Source organism: Meriones unguiculatus, chromosome 17 (genome assembly GCF_030254825.1).
Source record: "Meriones unguiculatus strain TT.TT164.6M chromosome 17, Bangor_MerUng_6.1, whole genome shotgun sequence".
Lineage (NCBI taxonomy): Eukaryota > Metazoa > Chordata > Mammalia > Rodentia > Muridae > Meriones > Meriones unguiculatus.
This window is the reverse complement of record NC_083364.1, coordinates 13,068,888-13,089,736: the sequence shown is the minus strand read 5'-3', so window position 1 is coordinate 13,089,736 and position 20,849 is coordinate 13,068,888. Positions and strand designations below refer to the sequence as shown.

At 42.3% G+C, this 20,849-nt stretch overlaps 1 pseudogene; it reads left to right on the top strand.

The window, feature by feature from the left end:
* Positions 1 to 2,768: 2,768 nt before the first annotated feature.
* LOC132648672 (ribitol-5-phosphate xylosyltransferase 1-like) lies at positions 2,769 to 20,438 on the top strand (annotated as a pseudogene).
* The last annotated feature ends 411 nt before the right edge of the window (positions 20,439 to 20,849 follow it).

Below are 20,849 nucleotides of genomic sequence, written 5' to 3'. Positions count from 1 at the left end.
TCCAATTAAAAAATGGGGAAAAGAGCTAAACAGAGAATTCTCGACAGAGGAATATCGAATGGCAGAAAAACACTTAAAGAAATGCTCATCCTCATTAGCCATCAGGGAAATGCAAATCAAAACGACCCTGAGATATCACCTTACACCCATCAAAATGGCCAAGATGAAAAACTCAAGCGATAAGACATGCTGGAGAGGTTGTGGAGAAAGGGGAACCCTCCTCCACTGCTGGTGGGAATGTAAACTGGTACAACCACTCTGGAAAGCTATCTGGTGCTTTCTAAGACAAATAGGAATAGTGCTTCCTCCAGACCCAGCTATACCACTGCTAGGTATATACCCAAAGTTTGTTCAAGTACACAAACAGGACACTTGCTCAACCATGTTTATAGCAGCTCTATTTGTAATAGCCAGAACCTGGAAACAACCCAGATGGCCATCAACGGTGGAATGGGTACAGAAATTGTGGTATTTTTATACAATGGAATACTACTCAGCAATCAAAAAGGAGGAAATCATGAAATTTGCAGGCAAATGGTGGGATCTAGAAAAGATCATTCTGAGTGAAATATCCCAGAAGGAGAAAGACAAAAATGGGATATACTCACTTATATAGACCTATAAGATATGATAAACATAATGAAATCTATACACCTAAAAAAGATAATCAATTGAGCGGACATGGGGTAAGATGATCAATCCTCATTTAGAAAGACAGATGGGATGTGCATTGAACGTATGACAGGAGTCTACTGAGTGCATCTGAAAGACTCTAACTAGCAGTGTTTTCAAAGCAAAGACTCATGACCAAACCTTTGGCAGAGTACAGGGAATCATAAGAAAGAAGGGGAGTTAGTCTGATGGGGAAAGGATAGGAGCTCCACAAGGACCAAATATATCTGGGCACAGGGTCTTTTTTGAGACTGACATTCAACCAAGGACCATGTATGGATATAACCTAGAACCTCCACTCAGATGTAGCCTGTGGTAGCTCAGTAACCAATTGGTTTCCCAAAGTGAGGGGAACAGGGACTATTTCTAACAGGAACTCAATGACTGGCTCTTTGGTCTCCCCACCCCCGAAGGGAGGAGCAGTCCTGTTAGGCCACAGAGGAGGGCTTTGCAGCCAGTCCTGAAGATACCTGATAAAACAGGATCAGATGAATGGGGAGGAGGTCCCCCCTATCAGTGGACTTGGAAAGGGGCAGGGTGGAGATGAGGGAGGGAGGGAGGGACTGGGAGGGAATGAGGGATCGGGACACGGCTGGGATACAGAGTTAATAAAATGTAACTGATAAAAAAAAACAAACAAATAAATAAATAAATAAAAGAAAAAAAAGAAAATAACTAAGTTCACATGAAAACAATAAAAAATGAAACAAAAAGATCCAATATGCATATAAATAAAGAGTTTAATGAAAGACATTAGAAGATCCAGGCTGGAGAAAAGGCTCGAGCAGTAAAGTGCTTGCAAAGAAGAACAAGGTCCAAAGGTCCCAGTTCTGTCCCAGGACACAGTAATCCCAGGGATGGAAAGGCAGAGGCAGGAAGATCCCCAAAGTCCCTTGGTATCTGTCCTGGCTAATCTTTTGTTAACATGAGCTAGCGTCATCTCAAAAGAGGGAGCCTCAATTGATCCATAAGATACAGCTGTAGGTCATATTCTTAATTAGTGATTGATGAGGAAGGGCCCAGCCCATCCTGAATGGTGCCATCCCTGGGCTGATGGTCCTAGTTCTATAAGAAAGCAGGCTGAGCAAGCCCTGAGGAGCAAGCCAGTAAGCAACACCCCTCCATGGCCTCTGCATCAGCTCCTGCCTCCAGGTCCCCACTCTGCTTGAGTTCCCGTCCTGATTTCCTTCAGTGATATGTAAGTCAAATAAACCTTTTCCTCCCTGACTTTCTTGTTGGTCACAGTGTTTCACTGTAGTAATAGCAGCCCTAACTAAGACAAGTTGGTACCAGGATTGTGGGGTGTTTTGTGAGACTGAGCTGACCGTGATGTTTTGGGAGGATTGCAGAAGGACTTAAAAGTTTGGATGAAAAAAACCATTCAGTGTTGACAGCTTAGTGGGCAGCTGCTGGAGCATGGAAGATAAGGATGTTGAGAGCGGTGCTGACAATAGAGGCCTGGCTTGTCAAGTTTCAGAGGAAAGCAAAGACTCTGCTGGGCCATTTGTGTGAGGAATCTGTGGTGTCTGAACAGCTGGAGCTGAAGAATTAGCTGTGATTAACAAAAGACCAGCACTGTTGAAGAGAAATTTTTGTGTGACTGAGACAATCAGTGCTGGTCAGCCTCAGCTGAGGAACTAGCAGTGCTTAAGAGCCCAGCATCATTAACGTAAAGCCTTCTGGAAAGTGTTTTCTCGGGGTCAACACACAGGTGCTGTGTTCCAGAGGTGGCCAAGGCTGTTGCCAACAGAACTTGGTAGTGTAAGAGTTACCCAGGTGGTATTGGTTTTGAAGGCCTGAAGGAGTGTGGAGATCAGCTGAGACTTGGCTCTGTGAGAAGCCAGGAGAGGCCACTGGTGAAGGTGCAGCCTCAGCAGCAGTTGAAGGCCCAGGATTAAAGGGACCATGCAGAGAGCCTTTGAGAGGCTATTGGGGAAGTCCATCCCACTTGCAGTAACATAAGATGACCACCAAGAAGAGCAACAGCAATGGAATGGAGCCTTCTGGAGCTTAGAAGACAAGCTGTGTGTGCTGCAGGGGGTGGGGCTGGAGAAGTGACCCAAGCCCCTTGGAGGAGCCCAGAAGATTATCTGCAAATATTAAACAAACCCACAAAAGAGAAACACGAACACAGTGTACAAATCTGGGCCAAAGCAGTCACTGGTAAGTCAGTGTAAGAGGAAAAGCATGAGAAGACAGTGTAAACTGTATCCTGTCCTGGTGTGGAATTTGCTAGATTGTGTATTTCCTTTAACCAAGTCAGTTTCAGGGAGTCTGTTCTTAAGGCAATGTAGGTTTTCTCTACTGTGTTCCTTGCTCTCTTCTGAGTCTTGCTCACTAAATGAACTGTGAGCATCTGAATTATTCTGCAGTCTGTTTCAGGCAATCTAAAGTAGACTTTGCTTACAAAAATAAAAATAAAAAACGTTACTCTTCAGAGTTCTTCCAGCCCCCCCATTTCCCAGTTTCCAAGCCCCTTCCACATATAACTGTTTGTTACAGTGGCACCTCCCTTCCAGGTGTTCTACCCACATAGCACAGTTTGCTGAGGCTGCTGTAGCGAACTGCCTGTGTAGTGATTGAGAACTTTACAGCTTCTGCCTTCCTCAAGGCGGGAGTCTGTCTCTGGAAGGCTCTGCATGTCAGCAGCTAGGTCACATTGAGACACTCTGCTGTGTAAGACAATAGTCACAGGATCTAGAGATTAAGGTATGACCTGGAGAAGCAGGGCATTATTTAGCCTAACACATTTGGATGTTTTATACAAGGGCCCACATTTTCACACTGGTTGTTAGTGTGGCTTTAAGAGCATGGCATAATGGAAATGGACCAAAGAATATCTTTCAAAATAACTGACAATGGGTTCTCAGAGGTTGTAGGCCTGCATATTAATGTTACCTCATGTAACAAAACAAAGCATCGTGGTTGCCCTTAGGAGACAGGATGAAGTGTCTGTCAGCTTGCAGAGGGGATCATGCCTTCAAGGACTTCTGAGCAAATGGGGAGGTGATATCTATCCCCTTGACACACTGAATGCTTTAGTGTACTTGTGGCTTCAACACAAGACATTTAGTCTCTCCAGTCACGATACTAAATTAATTCTAATAATGATGGTAATTTAGTTCATAATATACATTTTGCTTCAGAATATGAAGGGTAGCCAGGGTTCAGTGACATTTGGGGTTCCTCAGTATAAGTACAATGTCCTGTCATCTTTACAACTACAGCCACTGAAGTCTACAAGCATATAGTAAGCTGCCACACATGACCGAGGATTGTCTTGGTCACCGCCTGCAACCGACCATGGAGAGAAATGTGGCAGCTCAGAGTCAAAAGAGAAAAGAATAAAACATACATTTTCCTGACATTCTAAAACGGCTAAGACAGCAGATGTGTCTGGTTTTGTTCTTTGACTACCAGGTGTGTATCTGTGGGAACATGTCTTCGAAGGCACTCTTGATCCCCCGACGTGACTGGGCAATGGAGGGAAGGACAGTTGATTGTAGAAAGAACACAGTACAGGTACTGTTAGACAACACTAATCTTGCCTGCCGCGTGATGCCTCATGGACCTACTGGAGGGAATATACTCTCATAAGGATGCTCTATATTTTATCATATAGTATGCACAGTATATTTATACTTTTATAAACATATTTTATATCTTTATGCTTCAGCTTGGGAAGAATACAGAAATCTATCCTGGGAATGAATAAATAAATAAATAGGTCCTGCTTACACTTTAGTAAATGTTTTCTTATTAAATTAGACATTTCAAGGTAATTTTGGAGGGAAAGCTGGAGACCTGCCTCAGTGGCAGATGAGTTGCCTGGCATGTGCCAGGCCCCGGATTCAGTAACCAGTGCAGAGAAGAAAGAAATTAAAAGTCTGTAAATAAATCCTGGGGAGTCTTATTTCTGTTTTGGTTTTAGCTGATGATATGGAAAACTTCATGTCCTACATTTCATACACTTGACTGGTAAATGAATACAATGTTCTATGCCTTAGAGGATGAAAGTAAACATTACTTTCATGATTTTCTTTTCTTTTGTAGCTAGGTTACCTGGAAATACTCAGAGTCCAACTTTTACTTATTAAAACATTGTATGTCATATCTACTATGATTTACGTAACTATGTAGGCTCCCTTTTTTTCCAAAATTCAAAACTGTTTCTGTTTTGATTTTTAGATTCTAAAGAACCAGTGCATTGCCAACACTTTCAAGGGTTTTACTTCTATTTAACTTACTTATCACTGTATAATTTCTTAAGTTTCAAATAGAATTAAGATGATTTTAATTAGAAAAAACATAGTTTTATCATGAAGGTACTGTTTCCAGTTGGCTTTTAACGGAAATAAATATTAGTTGTTTTTACATGTTTACTTGGTTTTTGTTATTGTTGTTTCAAGACAGTGTTTTTCTGTGTAGCCTTGGCTGCCCTGGACTTGCTTTGTAGACCAGGCTGGCCTCAAACTCACAACGATCTGACTGCCTCTGTTTCCTCAGTGCTGGGATTACAGGTGCATATCACTGAACCCGACTTGTCCCTTTTTGTGTTCAATTAAATATTTTATATAATGTTAGTACAAGAGGACATGAGGACATGAATACATGTTAGATCATGAATACATGATCCAGTCCAACCTGCATTCCCTCCCCTCCAGTTCCTTCTCTGTACAACCCACCACTTCTCCCTTCAACCTTATGTTCACATGTGTGCCCACATACACACCTCGGCAGCCTGCAGCAACCAGCTGGTTTTGAGAACAGGTTTCTCGTAGAAGCTTAGTGATTAGGCTAGGCTCTCTGGACAGTGAGCACCAGGGACCTGCCTCTCCATCATGACATCAGCCTTTTATCTTAGTTCAAGAATTGTCCTTAGGTCCTCATGCTCACGGCACAAGCACTTTACCAACTCAGCTAGCTCCCTGGCCTGTCATTGCTTGACTCTCTCAGAGGAATCATACATGCAGTGTAAACAGGTATTTAGCCTCATTGTTCTAATCTCATTGTAGGTTGTGTGTATACTCCTAAACTTCACACTAGTTAGATTTCACTGCTTGAAAGAGTAAGTGGATCTTAGTGGTAGGAAGGCTGTCATAGAATGTGCAACACCTTGGGTTCAATGGCCAGTCCAAAAAAAAAGTGAATGTCTATTGCATGCATAAATTGCTTTCTGTGTTTGTAGTTGAGCAGTGAACATGTCAGTGGACTAACATTGCAGAGACGTTTCTGGAATTGAACTAGTATATAGAGTGGAATTTGTGAGACTCTCATTTCTTCACTGAAGGCACAGTCATGCCTGTCACCCTAAGCTTATGATTACTTGGTATTACCACAGTGATAGAAAAGGGATTAAAGCAAAACATCATTAACTACCACCAAGAAAGGCTAAGCCCAGTTTGCCTTTCTGAGGTTTGTATGCAAGATTTTATGTCATCATGGAAGAAACCGTGTTATTTCCTCTTAGAGAACTTTGTAGTCAAGTTCTGTGACAGATTTTTAAAATACCTTATTAAACAATGAAAAGTAGTAGATAATGTATCCAAAATTGATGAAGTCTTATAGAATCGCAAGTTGTAGTCTCAATGAAGTTACACTGCTACTAACTTAAGAGAATTCCAAAACTACACTGTTTGCACAGTTGTTTCAGACTCAAATGATTTCTCTGGGCTCTCTATATGGAAGTGCTTACTCTGAAGACATTTTTCAGTTGAGGCAAACAGTAGAAAAATATATTGAACATTGTAAGTTCTGATGCTTACACATATGCTAAGTAACCCACAAGAGCAAATTAGAATTCTGTACATGATTATTTTCAGTTAATGGATTATCAGTAATAACCTTAGATAATTAGAACATAGCACTCACTCTGTACATTATACTACTCATACACAAGCCTTATTTTTATAATGTTAGTGTATAGTAGGAAATTTTCGTGTTTTAAGTGTAGTAGCTAAGGGTTGGAAATACAGCTCAGTTGGTAGAACTCTCACTGAACATGCACACATCTGGGCTTGGCTCCCAGCGCCACATGGACAGGGAGTGGGGCGCACATTCTTATTCCTAGCACACTGAGAGTGAGGGCATCCATAATTCTCTCCCTTAACTAGATGCTCAGGCATCTTTACCCCTTCTTCTCTTGGGCCTTCCCTCACCCTGAGCTCTCTGGGAGGTGATCTCCCTACTCCAGGATGTTCTGTGCATTCCATCCTTCTCTTCTCAGACCATGTTCTGTCAGGTGCTGCCTCTCTCTCCTTCATTTTCCTCCCCAAGTACTCTCCGTTGATCCTCATCCAGAATTTCAGAACGGTTGTCCATACAACCGTTCTGAAGATGAGTTGCCGGGTAAAAGTGGTTGCCCTTAACTCAGACAACCTGAATTCAACCCCAAGGTCTGCATGTTGGAAGGAGAGAACCAACTCCTCCAAGTTGTCCTCTGGCTCTCACAAGCACACCTTGGCAAACATGCACACAAATCCTTTGAATTATGTTAAGAATCTCCTGAAGCTTGATGCTTTCCTTTACATTGTATCTTAATGCCTTGCCTTCACTGAAGAAATGAGAGTCCACTCTCATCTACTAGCTGAATTTCTACATCCAAAGCTTTCTATTATTCTGTCCCACTTGCTCAGAAGAACTTGCATTATACAAATTGCACTTCCAAGAGAATATTAATTAAATCTTATTCTAGATTTTATATAAAATTATTGAAATTCCTTTGTTCAGTTTTGTTTATCTCTTGCTTGTGGTGTGTTGTTTTCGACAGCTTCATCACTGGCCCCGGTGTGGTTCCAGGGTACTTCTCCATAGACGTGGACAATGTGGTCCTTGTGTTAAATGGAAGAAAAAAAGCAAAGATCACCCATGCCACCCAGTGGTTACTGTATGCACAGAATTTAATGCAAACCCAGAAACTGCAGCATTTGGCTGTTGTCTTGCTTGGAAATGAATACTGTGACAATGACTGGATAATGCAGTTCCTCAAAAGAAATGGAGGCTTTGTGGACCTGCTTTTCATAACATACGACAGCCCTTGGATTAATGGCGCAGATGTTTTCCAGTGGCCTTTAGGTGTAGCCACGTAAGTACAAAATAAGAAAGGCATCCCTCGGGTGTTCTGAACAGAACAGGGAAGATGGTGTTTTAAATGGCAGTAAGCTCACTGGTGATGAGGCATGCCTATCTTTCCTACCATCCAAAAGAGTACCCTCGAGCATCAGTGGCAATAGTAACTGCTTTGTTGTATTTTACCATCTTCTGAGGAGAACTGAAGACTACTTGTTTGTTCTAAAAATAGATATAGGATAAAATTTTAAACTTATTAGTGTCCTGAAGAGATGTTTAGCAGAGAATGAACAAAGACAGAGCCATAATTCTAGTGAAAACAAATACTGTTGTGGCAATATTTTTATATACTGTATAGACTTCCCTTGGGTTTGTGATTGGCTGACTTGATGTTAATCTCAAGTGTAAAAGCAGAGGTTAATTAAATGATATTTAGGGTCCTCAATATATAATCATCCTCCAGTTTAAAAAAATGGAAAACATTATTTAAACTTTCTGTGGATAGATTTTTAATAGTAAGAGATAGGCTCTCAGTAGTATATAAACGTTCTGAAGTCAGGAGTTTTCTTCCCAGATTTAAAATATTTCTGTAGAAATGGGCTATAGAGGTGGCTCAGCAGTTAAGAACAATTACTGCTCATATAGGAAACTCAGATTCATTTCTAAGCACCCACATGCTGTGTCTCATAGCCATGTGTGATTACAGTTCCAAGGCTCTGAATCCCTGTTCTGAACTCTGTGGGTGCTTGGCTACACATGGAGATAAGCAGGCATACAAATATACTAATATACACATAAATTTAAAAAAAGTAAATTTTAAAATAATGCTTATACACTGTAGGTACTCACATATTTGTGTAGGAAATGAATCATCTCACTGATAGAATTAAATCCGACATTCGTTATTATGTCACTGGTTACCACCATTTGTAGATTCAGACTGCTTTAGCTGTACAGATGTCACTAGAGAAATGCCAGGGACAGGTATTCCCACCCCTACATGGAAAACATTCCAGGCGAACAGGTTTAGGCTGGGATCAGCCTTAAAATTTCAAAAACTTTGTAAGTACACCCAACCTTCAGAAAAATCTATTTATTGAAAAGAGTCTGTATTTGTAGAAATATTTATACTTTATCCACATTGTATGACATCACCTACTCACCTAATAGAAGACAGAAGCATAGTAATTCTGGTGTTGCCAGCCTCACCCTGTTCCCGATGAGGAGATATTGGGTAGCATCCGGAAATCTTTTGGTTGTCTCAACTGAAGAGGGGGAATTATAACAACTGGTGTCAAGGGGGTAGAGCCCAGGAATGTTATTAAACATGGTGCAGTCTATGGCACTCTTTCAAACAAAAAGTTATTTGACCCAAAATGCCATAATAATCTTGTATACAGCATAGACTACAGGCACACATTTATATGCATACCAGTGCCCATGGAATGAGCCTCCTCTGTATAATAACAGGTTTGTTGTAAGCGGTGATTGATATATCTTCTCGTAAACTGCTGTTAGTCCTAAACAGCTGTATAACCAAATCACGACACAGAGACTGGGTTTATTTAGTTAACCTAGAACACAGTGCTGGGCAATAGCTACTCCATCCTAAACCTCCAAGCCCTCATGGTTTCCTAACATTTAGATTTCCCACGTTATACATGCTTTTTGTGAAATATTGATCCAGTCCATCCCCATGTAGTTCCAAGATCTCTCCTCCAGCTCTCTCTCCTAGCTCTCCTCTCCTCCCACTGCCCTCTGGCTCCTCCCCTCTTTCCTGTCCTCTGGCTCCTCCCAGCTCAACATTGTGTCTAATTTCTTTATTTTGGACTGTTTGCACACAGTTGAGACAGGATGCTTAAAATAAGTATCACAAGGCAATATCCGGATTGAAACCAGACAGATGAGGGGGGGGGAAGATATCAGCATTTGAATAAACAAGGGTAAGGTGTATACATTTCAAAAGAATGTTATACCAACACAGGTTTTATTCATTGTTTTATTTTTGGAATTTTTTTGAAATTAACTTTTCAGAGTTCATGATTATAACAGTATATTTTCTTTTCAGTGGACAAATAGGACTGTTTATGTCTATGGTGTACAATGTGCTTAGAAACCATTGAACTTAACACATGGCTTAACAAGCCAAGTTGTGGGGCATCCTGCCATATAGTAATTCATTACTTGCTTTTATAGATACAGAAAGTTTCCCGTGGTTGAAGCAAACAGGTTGATGATGCATGATGAGAGGCCCTACATCTGTAATTTTTTAGGAACTGTCTATGAAAACTCATCAAGACAAGCACTGATGAACATTTTGAAACAAGATGGAGGTGATAAACTTTGTTGGGTTTCTGCAAGAGAGCAGTAAGTTCAATGTTTGCATGGTTCCTTCCTGTTGCTTTCCAATCCGAATGTAACCTTGTGTACGAATAGGTTTCCAGAGAAACAATGGTAACTGCTTATTCCAGCCTCCTGTCTGAAGGTACAGCAGTAACTAAAACTTAGGAAACTGGCTTTTCTCCAGTCTTTCCCATTATACTCAGGAAGCAAGTATTGATGGAGTAATGGAAGTCATTTTGCAATAATTTCTTTTGCTATTAAATAAACACATGGAGTATAAAGCTGAGTGGCCAGGGAATGGATGACTAAAACATATGCTTCTAGATCTAGAAATTTATTTTTTAATTGTGACAGAAATTGCCTTCTAGATGGATATCACTAATTACAATGAATTTAATACAATTACTGTTAATGTAATTGTATTAAATTCATTTACTCTGAGTTACCAAACAACTGCCAAATGCCAGAAACCATCTTACTCTTAATAACAGTGAAAACAAAACAAAAACAGTGCCCTCATAGCACTTGTTGGTGGAGACAAGTAAAACAGTGTGTGTCAGGAGATGGTAATGCCTTGGAAGAAGAGAATTAAAGACAAGAAGGCCACAGAGAGGACTGAGGTGGAGGGTAGAACATTTGTTTTCAAGGAGCAAAGGAGAGCACCAGGTGGAGGGCTACATTATATACAGGCCTGAAGAGGGCACAGGAGTCAGCAGGGTCCATTTAGAGAGGGGAGCGAAAGCAAAGGACATAAGGCACGGGGGCTGCTTACACAACAGCTGAAGGGCTGGTGAGTGAGAGGTGGTATGAGAGAGGAAAGTCTTACTGGAGGAAAAGCACTAATGAAATGGTTCTGGTTGAGCTGAGCTAGAGGTCAGGTAGTACCCTCTGTGCTCCTGCTGCTTCTAGACCATTCTGTCCTTCTGCACCCGGAACCCCAGGTCTCAGTCTCATGCCAATATGTGTAACTGGAACTCTGTAGCCCTGAGTCTTCACCTTCGCATTACCTCCCTGATTCCTTAAAGACTGGAGCTCCAGTGCCCCTCTGGCTGACACCAGTCTTGTCTGAATTCTTGGTGACTTCTAAGTCTAGGCAATTCTTCCATCACCTTGGTATAAGGTTTCTTTCCTTTCTCCCCGTCATAGATCATAGGCTTTGCTCAGGCATTTCTTGTTTTGGTCATTTCCTAAATGACCACTTGCATTTCACATACCACAAGATCTCTACATGACCTCGAGTTCTAGCATTTCTGTTGGTAACCATCCTATCTTGCCATTCCAACTCATTCTCTGTAATGGAACTCCACAGTTCAGCTGGAATTTACAACATGGTTTTTACTATCCCCTGATTGTTCTTACTGTCCCTGTATCAACTTCTGAATTACACAGCTTAAATTCTACAGTCAACCAGCCCTGCATATATGTTCCCCTTTCTAATTCCCCCATCTAGCGAGCCCTACCTGTCTAGTCTCCCTTTCTGCCCACTCCATAGCCATACTCACGCAGCTCTGCATAAGTTTAGACAGTTTGAAAGCTGAAGAACCCATCACTCATGTATTTCCTAAAGTATTCCCCCTTCCTCCTCAAAGACTGCTTTATACCTTCTGTCCTAACCTCTTGACAACTCCTCAGTCTCCCTTTAGAGGCTGGTGCTTATTTCACTAAGAGAATACAAATGGAAAAGAATGCCAGGCTCAGCTTCTGCATGTATGTGGCCTATATATTCATTCCATTCTCAAGACCACAGCCAGATTGAATGTTAAAATGTTTATTGCTTGTCGTTCCCTCATCAGAACACTACAGGTGAGTCTTCTGTGAGCAGACATTATAGTTTTTGACTGCTCACCTCAGTTCCTCTATTTCCACCTTGCTGGCCTCCCTACCAGTTCTTGGACATACCAAGCACAAGCATGACCTTCATCTTTGTTTATTCTCTACTCTTCCCCATGTCTGCACTAGTCTGCCTTTTCACATACATCTCTTGATTCTGAGCCCTTGGCAGTGAAACATTCAGTAATCACCCATACGAAAATGCAGCCCTGTCACTCCAGAAGCCCCTCTGTGCTTTTCCTCACAGGGCTTCAGACTTTCTAGAAAATGTCCTGACTTAACTCAAAGACCTAATGCCCCCCAATGGATACATCACAGCTGCATCAGAGTAAGACTACAGAACTCAACACTCCGGAATTACAGATTGAATGAATACACCCATTCGAAGATTGATCACCGGATATTTTTAAATATACAGCAATAAAATTTTCAGATTATTTTCAAATGTTCAAAACAAAAAACTTGTTTTAGGCAGTCTTACGTTACACAGGCTGGCCTCAAACTCGGTATTTAGCCCAGGATGATGTTAAACTCCTGATTCTTCCTATGCCTCGCAACTTTTAGAATTAGGGAATTATATACCCAGTTTATGGATAGATGATGATCAATACTAGGTCTGAGTTTTAGCAGCTGGGCTAAACCCACACCCCCAAGCGTTAAAGAAGTTTTAAGAAATGTGTTTGGTCCAACATTTTCAATGCCTCTCATATTTATCATCTCTATGATGTGTTCACATTTTTGATAACTGACATTAAAAGATTTACTTCAAAAAAGATGCCTTAGGAAAGTAAAGCGTTACAGGGATTTCTATGTTGTTTGTTTAATTTCCTAGGTGGCAGCCTTAGGAGACAAATGAAAGTCTTAAGAATTACCAAGATGCTTTGCTTCAGAGTGACCTCACTTTGTGTCCTGTAGGAGTGAACACAGAGTGTTACAGAATATATGAGGCCTGCTCGTTTGGCTCCATTCCTGTGGTAGAAGATGTGATGACAGCTGGCCACTGTGGAAACATGTCCAGTCACCACAGCGCTCCTCTGCAGTTACTCAAGGCCATGGGTGCCCCCTTTATCTTCATCAAGGACTGGAAGGAGCTTCCTGCCATTTTAGAAAAGGAGAAGACTAACTTTACAAGAAAAGATTCAAAGAAGAAAAATGTTACTTCACTGGTACCAACACTTCAAAACAGAACTAAAGTGGAAATTTACTAATATTTTAGAAAGCTCATTTTTTATGAATAATAAAGGTTAATCATACCTAACTGTAAGTGTGTGTTCTTAAGTGTGAATATGTACAGCACTTGATAAGGCAGCTCCATCAACTCAGTTTCACGGAAGGGACCACATGTTCTCCTTTTTGGCTACTGCTGTATACAAGATCAAAGAAATGGCGATATTTTACTGAGGCTCACCTGGCAAGATACTTAAGTGGTTAAAGGTGCTTACTGCCAAGGCTGATGAGCTAAGTTCAGTCCCCCAGAAACCACACGGTAGGAGAGAAGTGAGTCTCGTGGGCTGTCATGTGACCACCCCACCAGCGTGCACACACAAACACATCAAATAGGTGGATAGATAGATTGGTGGATGGATGGATAGGTAGACAGGTGACTCAGGTTCAGTTCTACCGAGTTCAAGAAGCCAGCATTTACTGACCATGTTCACTGACTTTAACCCACTTTAGGGGCTGGAGTGCTGGCTCAGTGTTTGAAAGTGCTCACTATTCTTACATATAGCCTGAGTTCAGTGCCCAGCATGCATGGGGCACACTCATCCATCTGTAAGTATTGCTCAGTAGGTCCTGACATGTTCTTCTGTCTTCCATGCACACAAGTGCATATGACACATAAAATAAAGAATTAACTGATAGAGTACTGTTTACTAGGGCTGTCATCTGGTCATGTCAGTAGCGGGATATCTGGTGAACAATGGCTGCAAAGTTAGATAGTGTCAATGAACTTAATGGCTCTACTATACAACATGAAAATTATTTTAATATAATTGAAAGGTGCCTGAGTGGGTGTTACATGCTTTCACAAACTGTATCAACTCTGAGGTGATTTGTATGTGAATTAGCAAGTTGTGGCTAGTACACAATGTATATAGTCCCAAAACGTTGCACTTGATAACACGTTCTATTTTATATACCAATATTAGAAATTGCAAACTTTAGGGAAACAGCATTATATGTTAAAACACTGGTTATTGCAGTCAAAAAAAAAACATAAAAAACTTGTTTCCATGAGGATTTTGCTCAATCCCACTAACTGGTCATACTTTCTTCTCAGTATGAAAAGCATCTGTGTCCTTAACATAGTAACAAGACAGACAGCAGGAACAAGTGGGGAAAGGTTTATTTTGGCTCATAGTTTCTGACATCTTCAGGGTACCAAGGCCAGAAAGGAGGCAAGAATGGATGTATCCAGGCTAGCAGAACTGTCAGGCATCTACTGTTTGCATCACGGCTGACCAGGTAGAAGAACGCAAGACTAAAGAGAGGTGTGTAAAAGTCTCACAGGACCTGCTTTGCCAGCCAGTCCCCTTCTAATGGCTCCATAGCCTTTAGAACAGACTCCATGCTTTGACTAGAGTTCAGGATGGTGAGTGTTCATCCTAGGAAGATGGCAGGGTAGTGTAAGCATGGAAGGTTAGGAGCCAACAGTTGTCAACTTGGCAATACCTGAGGCACCAGGTCATGTTCCTGGAGCTGTTAGCTTACTGCTGCTTGCTGTCTTACAGAAGATGGTTTGATGACACTATCTTAGCTGTTGATTGCTCTGTCTCCCATCAGTCCAGCAGCCAATAACCTTGGATCTCAGGATGAAAAAAGAAAAAAAGTGATTTTCAGTGTTTATCTGTAAGAGTGTCGAGTCTATCCCTTTTTGCAGAATTGAATTTGTGATAAAAGGAGGGAAACAGGCAAAATAAATGCTTTGGGGAGCTTGAGGGAATTTAAAAGGTGATCTAAAATCTTTTACAACGGGTTCTGCTGAAATCATGCTAAAAGTTCAATAGTACTATTATTCACGGAAATACCTTTCACAACTTGTCCAGACCAACAGATACAGCTGTGTTCAGTCAACATAAAACCAGATACACTGAACTGGATAGGAGAAAGAGCAGGCAACAGCTCTGTACTTAACTGGCATAGGAGATGAATTTCTGAACAGAACACCAATCGCACAGGCACTAGGATAAATGGGACCTCATGAAACTGGAAACCTTCTGTTATTCAAAGGACACTATCAATTAAAGTAGCACCCTACAGAATGCAAAAAGATTTTTACCAACTCCACATCTGATGGAGGACTAATATCCAAAATATGTAAAGAACTCAAGAAACTAGATAACAAAAAAAAGCAAATAATCCAATTAAAAATGGAGTGGGGGATACAGGTTGGTCAAAAGATGGACGCAGGCACTAAACCTCTTCACAAAGGAATTTATTCTGGTCCCAGTTGACAATGTGACCAACTGCTTGAGCTCCAGCTACCAACTAGGTCTTCCTATATATATCAACAATACCCTTGAATTGTGGAATACAGTATGTACTCTCTCCTTGCATTGTCAAAATATTTTTTCTTAGTAAACAAGAAAAGGAACTAATACGGAAAATCGGTACTGGGAGTTGGGCTGTTGTTACAATACCCTGACCATTTGATTCTTAATACTTTGGAAGTGAGTTGCAGATGAAATGTGGAAGATTGGAGAACTTCAAGCAACAAAGCCCTTAAGTGCTGTAATCAGAACTTGATGTAGGATGCTTGAATGACAAGAATGCTGATGGGTTATCCCCTAGCTATCTGCTCCCTAGGTTGTGTCAGAAAATTTTGAATGCACAATAAAAGCAGCAGTGGAAGCATAATCTTATAAAGTATGTTCTGGACATCTCTGGACTTTATAAAATAAAGACTTCATAATACCATTATAAATTATGCAATGAACAGAAAAGGTTAAACTATTACATGTAAAACTGATTATTATGAAACTGGAACTATTGAGGCTAAATACTAAATCACAGTGAGGATGTGAAGGGGAATAATACTCTTAATGAGTAACAAATTAATTTCAGTTTAATCTGTACCAAAAATGTTAAAGTAGCTTTAATTTGAGTACCCTTTTTCGAATAAACAGTTAGGTACAGCACTTAAAACAAGGCTGAGACTTATATTCTAAGATACCTGGGGTGAAAATGTACATTTGGAAATACTTCACTCAACGTCCAAAAATAAGACAGATCTCCTTACTTTCAGAAAACAAGGTGTTTTTTAATTCTTTATCTATTTATTAAAATTTTAACAAAGAAGAGACTTCATTCATATGCTAGCACCCACGGTGTGAAGACTGTACCTGAGAGTGCTCTCAAGATGCAGTCCCAGGTTACCTTAAAAATGTACATTAGTCATGTGGTCATAAAGGCTCACAGGCTGTGTTCATACTGGCTTTGTGCACCTAGAGGCAGGAACACTGGCAGACTTCCTGCCTGCATGTCCTCAGACACCTCCATCTAGGTGCTGTCTAGGGCAAGCAAGCTTGTTCACAGGAGGGACCACACACTGTCTGTATCCTCCATGAACAAGACCAGGCAATCACAAGAACAACCCTTAGCATTCTGAGACCTCCTCTGTCCTTGGACAAGTAGGACTTGCAGGCTAGACACGCTTTTTGTTTGATAGTTCTCTTAAGCACAGTAACTTTGAACATAATGTTCACCATCACTTCCATCCCCCACTTAATTTGTATCCTGAGTCAAGTTCTTGACCCTGTGGTGCGGATCTGTGAAAGGAAAAGGCTAGCTTTACAGGTTTCTTCATGAATTCTATACCTCAGATTAATTAAACTAAGTTCCCCCAGTAGTTTTCCAGAAAGCAGAAGGACACGGACAAAAGGAGAAGTGGGTGAATCGGTACAAGACCCACCAGGCTGCAAAAGAACGTCCAGGCCTGCAGTATGAGATAGGGTGCCTGGACACCGGTCCTGATGGCCACAGCTCCCCCATCCAGGACATTCTGGTGTTACTTGAAGATCAGATATCCACCAGATGTCGGGGGAAGGCCTGACTGGACGTGGGTGTCTAAAACGAACCAATGATATTAAAAGTCAACTACCCATAACCCCATTCACCCAAGCCTGCATTGCCAAACTTGCAACCCCCACGCCTCCCTTGCTTTTTCCTTTAAAAACCCCATGCCTTTGTCTCTCGGGGCTGTTCCCTGCTCACTTGCAAAGCAGCCCCATCACTCATTGGCCTGAATAAACCTCTTCTGTTTGCTGCAATCTGTCTCCAATTTACTGTCATCTGTCTCTCCGGTAATTGGGCTCTCGGTGGGTTTAACATCTGTTCACACTGGGATTTAATAAACATCAGTATACTGGCACCCAGAACAAAATTTCTGTATCTAGTTAAGACATTTATGATGCACAAGCCAGCGATGATCAGCAGAAACAGAAGTGTCTGGTGTTCTACAGTAGCTGAAGACAGAGTTATCACCCGGTAAAACAAGGAAATAAGAATGGCAACCATGTGCTTGCCCTGTTCTGGGTCATTTTTCTGTCTGCAATGTACGGGGTTTGTTTGTTTGCTTGTTTTTGTTTTTGTTTTCCTGAGAGTACAGGAATCTCTAATGATTGCTGAGTGGTTTGCGTAGAACAACGTTTTCTCTTACAGCCACACAATCACATCCTTGTTCTGCAGAGGTGGTTTGAGTTTGTCCCGAGAGGCTCTGCTGTTTGAGTGTTTAGGCCTCTTTCTGTTTGTTTGTCTCTCGGTTGCTGTCTCAGTATGGAAGCCCTCACTGCCGCTCCACCCCCATGCCTGCCTGCCACCCTGTGTGACACCGTGGTGGCCATGGACTCACTCTCCGAACCTGTGAGCAAGCCCCTGGGGAAAGGCTTTCTTTTGTAAGCTGCCTTGGTCATGGTGTCTCTTTACAGCAACAGAAGAGTGACTAAGACAAGGCCTACGCCAGAGGCCCTTCTGTTAAGCAATTTTAAATAATCATCTCAATAAGAGTTTATTCCATTCCAGGGATCTAGGAACTAACACATTTTAAAGATGAGGAAACTGAGGCCTAGGCAGGTAGTGATTTTTTTTTTATACTATTTAGCAGCAGAGCTAGGATTCACCACTGAGCCCTCTGTACCTCCGACTCTTTTCTGGGCTCAGGCAACAATTCCTCTCTAGTAGTTCAGTCTCTTCTTTTCACAAATACAGAATAAACCCCAACAGCACCACGGGTGATAGGAATCCCAGGTCCAGGCTAGAGAGATGGCTCAGAGTTTAAGAGCACTGGCTGCTTTTCTAAAGTTACTGAGTTCAATTCCCAGCAATCACATGGTGGCTCACAACCATCTATCGTGAGATCTGGTGCCCCCTTCTGGCCTGCTGGCACACATGCAGGCAGAATACTGCATAATAGATAAATAAATAAATCTTTTTTAAAATGGGGTATTCACATTACCTTAAAAAAAAAAAAAACACAAAATGAAGAATTCCAGTTCACCTTAAACGAATCCCACTTAAATGTAACTTTGATTGTGACCCCCTCAGGCTGCCTGTGTCAGCTATTGCTCTCCCCAGGCTGACCCATCCTTTCTCTGCCTGTTATCATTAGAGGACACCAATTTCTTCATGGCATTCCTCTGCTTAAAAGGCTCCCGGTGCTCTGCCCGGCACAGGAGGGCTCCCTTGCACTGGGCATTCTGGAGCTTCTGTGTACACCGGCTCCGTCGTCAGATCCACATGCCATCACGGCAGCCCAGAAGTGAGTTTCAGACCCCGAGGGCTCAGCGGTGAGTCCTAGCCCCCCCACTTCCTAGCAGCAAAAAAATTACAGTCTAACCTCATGTGCAGTACACAGCAAAACAAGTCCTTTGGGCTGGAGTTCAGCTGCCAGAGGGCTTAGCTAGAATGCCCTAAAGCCTGGGTTTGTTCCCCAGGACTACAGAAAACCAGTCCTGGAGCCATCTGCCTATAATCTCATCATTTAGTGGGTAAAAACAGACGCGCCAGGAGTTCATGGTCATTCTTTCCTACTTTGCAAATTTGGGGCCATCTTGGGCTCCATGAGATATTGTCTCAATAAACAAGTTCAAGGCCAGCCTGGTCTACATGAGACCTGATGTTCAAAATAAAAGAGCCTTACTCTTACATCCTATTCTGATATAGAACAGAACATCGCTAAAAATTAAATTGAGGCAATTAGCAAGTTAAAAAATGCCAGCTCAGTACACCTGCATATGCTTAAAAAATGTGAAGTATTTTTTGTCTTCTATCATACCTAAACTTTGAGTGGATCTCTGGGAAAGCTATTTGCAGTGACGGAGGGTAAAATTTGTCTTTTCTCTGGAGTGCATTTTCCTCTCTCATATATGGCCAAGTACTTACTATTCAACCTTTAAATGCAGGAACAGGGGGCTGCAGAGTGATGGGTGGGAGGTGGGGTAGAGAGGTGGAGGAGGGGTGGTGATGGCTTAGGGACAGTCTTGCATGTATGAGGCCTTGGTTAATTCCCCACCACTGCAAAGTAACAATCAATTGTTGAAGAGCTGTTTTTCTATAACACCTTCTTCCCCAACCTGCCTCATGCACAGTCTGCTTTTCCTCCCGTCCATCTCCCCAAGTCCTGAACTTGGATGACATTATTATTCCCACAGCCTGCAACTCTTTATTTAGGCAGTACACAGTTAAGATACTGCAGGACAGCTGCCTAACCCCGACTCCCCGTTCTTGGCTTATGTTTGTTCACCGACTAAGGAGCAGTCTAAAAGTCTCTCCGACCCTTAGATCTTGCAGTGAAAACATTTTGGCATCAGACACGCCTTTGCTATATATCACTCAGCATTTGATAAACTGGTTGAGAGGAGCCAGAAACGGTCCCAAAGGGTAAACACAGCCGGATGAAAGACAGCGACACCTAAGTGTGACCTATGCCAAGTATACCGCTCTTTCCCTGTCATCCTAGTACGTGAGCTACATCTGGGATCCAGAGGGCGATGGCGCGCGCTCAGGCAGTTTTCCTCCCTGCCTCAACTGGACAGCTTCGCCCTCTTGTGCTTTTTGACAGGCAGGTCCTTCACAGTCCAATGTTCAGTTGCCTCCTGGGGTCTAGCATCTTGGATTCTTTAAGGGCGACACCCGACTCTGGACTTCCTCCCCTGGAAAAACATGTCGAGGGCCCACACAGAAGGCGGCAAGAAAGTCTGTCCCTAGGTTCAGAGGAGTCTCCGGGCGCAGACCACCGCGTGGAGCCCAGGAGGAGCAAGGCTCAGCAGGCTCTGCCCAGGGTGGTCACCTCTGGTGTGCGGGCCCCACTCGGGTTGGCCACAAGGGGCCTCCATCTTCCAGGAGGAGCTTGGAGCTGGGACCTGGGCGACGGCGGGGAAAGGGTCGGCTCAGAGCGGGGTCCCCTCTGGCGACAGGGCCCCGCCTCGCCGAAGGGCCGGGGCCCCGGGCAGCTGCGGCCGTTCTCCCTGTCCAAAATTTGCAAAATTTTGCTGTCGAACAGTTCTGCCAAAATAACTTTCTTCTAAAAGGCAGACGGGAAACTGCACTTACCTATAGTTAACAGAAGAGGGCACTGCAGGCAGACTTTTAAAATATATGACCACGGTATTATTGATTTCTGATCTAGTCTAACAAATTCTTTAAAAAGTAGATTATAGAAGTTGGGTGCTTATGTGTCAGTGAATTTGTGATGTTTGTTCTGAGTTAAAAAAAAAAAAAACAGACTGTTACAAAGAGAATTCTGGGTTTGTTATTAAAGAGATCTGTGTGCGTAAATGTGCCTAATCTTTTATGAGCAAGCTGTTTCTAGGTCACTCCAACTGAAGAACAAATGGAATAAAGATGATAAAAAGAAAGATTTCTCTGTGTTGGCCCCATCAGCTGTGCACTGAGGCTTGTCCCCTCCCTACTCTTCCTGCTCTCTGATGTGCGAGTGA